Source organism: Arachis hypogaea, chromosome 9 (genome assembly GCF_003086295.3).
Source record: "Arachis hypogaea cultivar Tifrunner chromosome 9, arahy.Tifrunner.gnm2.J5K5, whole genome shotgun sequence".
Taxonomy (NCBI): Eukaryota; Viridiplantae; Streptophyta; class Magnoliopsida; order Fabales; family Fabaceae; genus Arachis; species Arachis hypogaea.
This window is the reverse complement of record NC_092044.1, coordinates 81,075,664-81,081,905: the sequence shown is the minus strand read 5'-3', so window position 1 is coordinate 81,081,905 and position 6,242 is coordinate 81,075,664.

The window sequence follows — 6,242 nt, the reverse complement described above, 5'->3', positions numbered from 1 at the left end:
ACTCGGGGAAGTATTTCTTATAAAAGGTCGTCTGAAATACATCCCAAGGAACATTAGCATTCTGGAGCTGTAGCAAGCGACACTCTACTTGCCACCAGTGCTGGGTCTCTCCCACCAGCTGATAAGCAGCAAATTCAACATACTGATTATTTAGAACGTGCTGCGCCTGTAAAGCACACTCCATGGCCTGGAACCAGTTGTCTGCTTCAGTAGGATGAGTTGATCCTCGGAAAATTGGCAGATGAACCTTGAGGAACGTCGCCAAGGTCATCGGAACACCTCCCGTGTTATTGTCGTTTCCCTCAGCATTATCATTCGCATTCCCTTTGCCATTCCTGTTTCTATTTCAGGCCGGTTGGCCTAACCTCTACATAGCTTGCAGAGTCGCAGTAGCATTAGTCTCCATAATGTTCGCCATATTAGCCATTGCCGCCATGAAGCCGGCATAGTTGTCAGTCGGTTGCTCATTCCTACTCTCTCGTGAACGTGCTCGACTTCGTCCGCGAGTGGCTATTAGGGTTCCTATCTACACCAAACAATCGATATCAAGGTGATCACTCTCAATATCAAAAGCCTAGTGCTTCAATTATCACAAACAGGCACTCACAAACAAGCATGCTATGCAATATCAAGTAAATAACCTAATAGCATCAAAGAAAAGACACACAGAGTATGCAATGAAGCACAATCGGTCCATTTCACAGGCTCACGAGGACGAACTGCTCTGATACCACTAAATGTAACACCATAATTAGCCTAAGCTTTACCTCGCATCATAAAGCAAAGGTTAATCAGAGATTACGACAGTTCTAAACTCATACATATATATATATATAGAGAGAGAGAGAGAGAGAAAGAATAATATAATCTAGAAACCCGACGAATAATATAGCTCAAAAACAGGATTTGAAAAGCGCAAATGTACTAACAAAGCTACTAACTTAAAACACAAGAATAGATACAATATAATAAAATATTATAGTATAATATCATAAGAATCTAGCCACGGCTTGCGGAGTTTAAGCCGGCTAGTCATATATACAGACAAACATAAACCAAACAGTAAAAACATCGTATACAAGTTTTGTTCTCTCAAATACAAGCCTTTAGGAAAAACAAAATACAAAAGTGAGAGATGTATAAACAAAATAAACAAAAGACTCCAAAAGGTATCAAGATCCTCCGCTTCTGTCACCATCCAAGCAACCCACCGAGGTGGGTTGCGACCTGCATCTGAAAAACACAACAGAAATATGGTATGAGAACCGGAGGTTCTCAATATGGTAGCAGTGCCCAGTGATGTAGGATATAAGACCCCGAGACGCCAAAGGCAATCCTAAGCTCCATATCTATCACAAGATCTCAATCTTAAAGCATACTAAAACATTAAAGCATATATATATAAATCTTAACATGAATAAACATGGTACTCTATCTTAGGGGATTTCTATTCTAACCTAACACCGCTGTCCCACAGCCTTCACCAACCTATCCTCCATACGATCCTATCGCCACTACCTTCCAAACCTCCTCAATTCCAGCAGAAAATCACAATTATATACAATGCAAGTAATTCACAAGTAGAAGCATATAAGGCAAGTAACTCGAGTAGCAATTAGACATGTTATACAAATAGGCATACAATTACAAGTTGGTAAAGCAAATGAACATATAGAAAATGCACATGATGAATGCCTGTCCTACTGGCTGTGATATCACATTGTCGATTCAACTGCCAACCCGATACATCTCCATGGAGATGTCGCCCTTCAGAATCATCGTTGGAAACCCCCGAGATATAGTGCTCAGATCACTGTCCAGGGTTTTGTGCCTGCACACTCTATTGATCCGAAAGGATGCAAGCGGGATACTCTTATCTCAAACCTCACATCTCAACGTAAGTAAGCGAGATTTAACCACCGTCCTTATGCCGCCGCCGCTACCTCGACAGGCGGGATCCAACCGCCGTCCCTGCCGGGCGCATAGAGTCTCATAATCTCAATTCAAAATAGTAGTTCAGTGGTTTTTCAGAAAATATTTTTAACACATCAATGAATCATCATTTCACATTCGAGTCCTCGACTCATCTCAACCACTGTCCAATCAACATTTCCATTCCGAGTCCTCGACTCAGCTCAACTACTGTAAATTCACATTTTAGTTCCAAACTCAACAGTTCATCAGTTCTCATCTCATATATCAATCATTCTTCACATACCGTCAAACACATTCTCAGTACACCCGAAACCTAAGCCTCCATTTTCTAATTTTATCATAATAATCATCAACTAAAACCCTTAAGTTATTTCCCATGTTCTCTTACTCAAAATTAAGTCTAAAAGTCTTAAAATGGTGTTATAGAAGCTTACAATCTTATTGGGAAAGTGAAATAGTTGAAAACAAAGTTAAAATATGAGAAATAGGGCGTGTACGTACGCACGCCCAGGAGAAGTTTTTAAAAGTGTGCATACACATAGAGGTGTGCATATGCACAGGTACCAAAATTCATAATGTCTGTTCGCTCACACAACCTGTGCTAGCGCCCTCAACAGACTGGCCTTCCCAACGTGTGCCTGCGCACAGGGCTGTGCTTATGCACAGGTTGCAATTCTTCATTGGGTATGTGCGCGCACAAGCTGTGCTAGCGTTGTAAACATATTTCCTGCCTCTGCGTGTACGGACGAACAGGTTTGTGGGTGCGCACAGGTTAAAATTTTCGTATAGGTGTGCGTACGCACAAGGCTGTGCGTGTGCACATATCATAGAAATCACAAAATTCTGCAAATTTGCAGAATTTCATATTTTCAACACCAACTTTGAATGATCATAACTTCCTCTACAAAATTCCAAATTTTACAAACTTTATATTGATTCGAAGAGTTTTCAACAAGCTTTAATTCTAAACCAATTTCAACAAATTTTGAAAACCGAGGCAAAAGTTATGATCAGACAAATTTCACAAAAAACCAACTTTTACCAAATTTCACAATTTCCACAATTTCTTGGAAAACACAACCAAAACCATTCCAAATTCCATTTCTCATCAAAATATACCCTTTGTGTTATATTACACCAATCTTACCATATTTTTCTTCACATTTCATCATCCTCAACCTCAACATCAATATATCAGACTATAATCAATCCTCTTTCACATTTTCCTAACCATATTATCATTTCGTCAAATCTCAACATCATATATATATATATATATATCATCACCATTCATTTTTCAATTCGCACAATCAATCATCATCATCATATCATCATCGTTCGTCATAATTACTCACTTTATCAACTCATCCTAAATCATCATACATCATCATTCAACAAATCAACAATCATTTTAATTCAAACCTATCCTTTGAGTCACTAGCCTAAGTGTCTATGAATATTATATACTACATAGAGGAAACTGAAACCATACCTTGGCCGATTTCCAATATGTCCTTAACCCAAATTTGAGCATAAGCTAGGCTTCCAACCACAATCAAACTACCAATGCAACTCCAACAAGTACCAACAAGCTCAAAACTCACAATAATCAAGCTATATATGCATAAATAATCAGAAATCAACCTAGGGCTCATAATAATTGAAATTTCACCAGAGGTTCAATACCTCTTACCTTGTCCAATAGTTTTGAAAGCCAAAACCAACAACAATCAAAGGCTAGAGTGTACCTAAACACCCAAAAATCACAAAATTTTACTTAATCAAAAGCCCTAAAACTCAAAATTTTAAAGAGAATAACTGAGAGGGATTCGAGCTTTCCTTACTAGTTCCTTGGGTGGGTTTTGTAGAGCTCTTCACAAGAAACGCGTAGCCGCAAATGGTGCGGCGATCAGAGCTCTATAGCTCAAGATATGAGATAAAGAAGAAGATAGTGAATAGTGCTCATGGGGTTTCTTCTTCCTCTCTTCCTTTCAGCATGAGTGTGTGTGTTTAAGTGTGTAATAGGATGATGGGGTTCATTAATGGCTCTATTTATATGTTGGGCTTGGCCCCAACTTGGGCCCGTTCCAACCCGTTAGCATTTTTAGCCCATCTGGCCCAACTTCAGGCCAAACCTTTAAAATTAAAGCCCGATTTTCCATTTCTAATATTTTTCTAAGGTTTTTGACTATTTTCACTTTTTCTCGCGCAGTACCAGACAGACTAGAACCGGTTCAACTGGTTGACTGCCGGTTCGCAGTTTTTCATGATTTTTTGCAGAAAATACATTTTCTTACTCAGAAAAACCTGTTTAGTCCAAAAATCATATTTAAATCCTCAAATTCTCACTCTAACATTTCGGAACCTAATTTGTGCAATATTAATTACTTAATTAAACGGTAATTAAGTTCGGTTCTTGACAATTGGACTTTCTATCGGTAAAGAAATTTAAAAATATAATCGCGTTGTAAGTATAGTTCCTAAACAAACAGAAAATCCTTTCGTGCAAAAGTTTTAGTTGTCACAAGTAACAAACCCAATAAAAATAAATAACCGAAGTATTCAAACCTCGGGTCGTCTTCTCAAGGAATTACAGGGAGGTGTGTTTATTATTGGTTATTGGGGTTTTTTTGTATAAGATAAAAATCAACAATAGTAAATGGCAATGGAAACAAACTAACTATAAAAACTCTTGGCAAGGTATGAGAACTGGAAATCCCATCCCAGTTATCATTATCAGGTGTGATGAGAATTGGATTTTGCTCCCACCTTATTAATCTCTAACTATGAAGGTAAGTTAAGTGGATGAATCAATTTGATTCCTTAAGTCCTAGTCAAATCCTAAGGAAAGACTAGCTTTAGAGGGATCCAAATCAATCAGCAAACTTCAAATATTAATCAACAGCTGAGTTTGATAACTCAAGTGTCACCAATTACTCAACCAAAGCCAAAAGGGCAAAAATCTAAATTATTTATATAAATAAAAGAAAGCAATCATAAATCTGAAATACCTCAAATTATATTAAATAGAAATTCAAATTCAACATAAGGATTCATAAACCAAATTCGGAAAATAAATAAACTAAAGTAATAATAGAAAATAAATTAAAAGAACATTGAACCTGGGATGAAGAGAAGTAGCCTAATCATAATAAAAATCCTAAATCCTAATTCTAAGAGAGAGGAGAGAACCTCTCTCTCTAAAAACTACATCTAATCCTAAAATTATGAATTATCAGCTTATGCTCCGTATGCATTAAGTCTCTACATGTTCCCTGGCTTTATTATGTGTTTCTGGGCCGAAAACTGGGTCAAAACGAGACCCAAAATCGTCCCCATGTTTCACGTTGTTTGACAATTTTCCTTTCCACGCGTGCGCATCAGGTACGTGCTCGCGTCATTACGCGAACTCCAATCCAGGAATACGCGTCAAGCACACATATGCGTCGCTGTGATTTTCTCTATTTCGCGCGGTTGCGTGAGCCATGCATCCGCGTCGGTGTTCGCTGGTCATCTCCTTGGTTTCTTGTGTTCCTTCCATTTTTGCAAGCTTCCTTTCCATTCTCTAAGCCATTCCTGCCGTATGATGCCTGAAATACTTAACACACGGATCACGACATCAAATGGTATAAAAGAGAATTAAAATACGTAATTAAAAGATCTCTAGAAAGCAAGTTTTCAACCATAGAACTAAACTAGAAAGGAATTGTAAAATCATGCAAATCATATGAATAAATGGGCAAGAATTTGATAAAAATCACTCAATTAAACACAATATGAACCATAAAATAGTGGTTTATCAACCTCCCCACACTTAAACATTAGCATGTCCTGATGCTTAGCTTAAGGAGATAAAATAAATTAGTAGGGAAAAAGCAAGACTCATGCACTGTAACCTATGAATGTGAATGCAACTACATGCTAAGATGTTTCTATCTACTTGGTTAAAAATAAACAAGTTCTCCAAGACAAATACAAACCAAATTCTACTAATTCAAATTGTACAATAAAAAGCAAGTAAACTTGTAAGAAGATAGCTCATGAAAGCAGGGAACATAGAATCAAGCACTAAATCCTTACTGGTAGTGTATATTACTCTAACTTTCAAGTGTCTAGGGTCAATCACTATACTCTTCCCTAGTTATGCTTTCTCAACCTTGTTTTTCATCTAACCAATCAACAAATATTTAGCATACCAATGCAAACATCATGAGGTCTTTTTAGGGTTGTAATGGGGCTAAGGTAAAGGTAAGGATACATGTATGGCCAAGTGAGCTGTAATATGAATCTCTGACTAATCTAAGCTT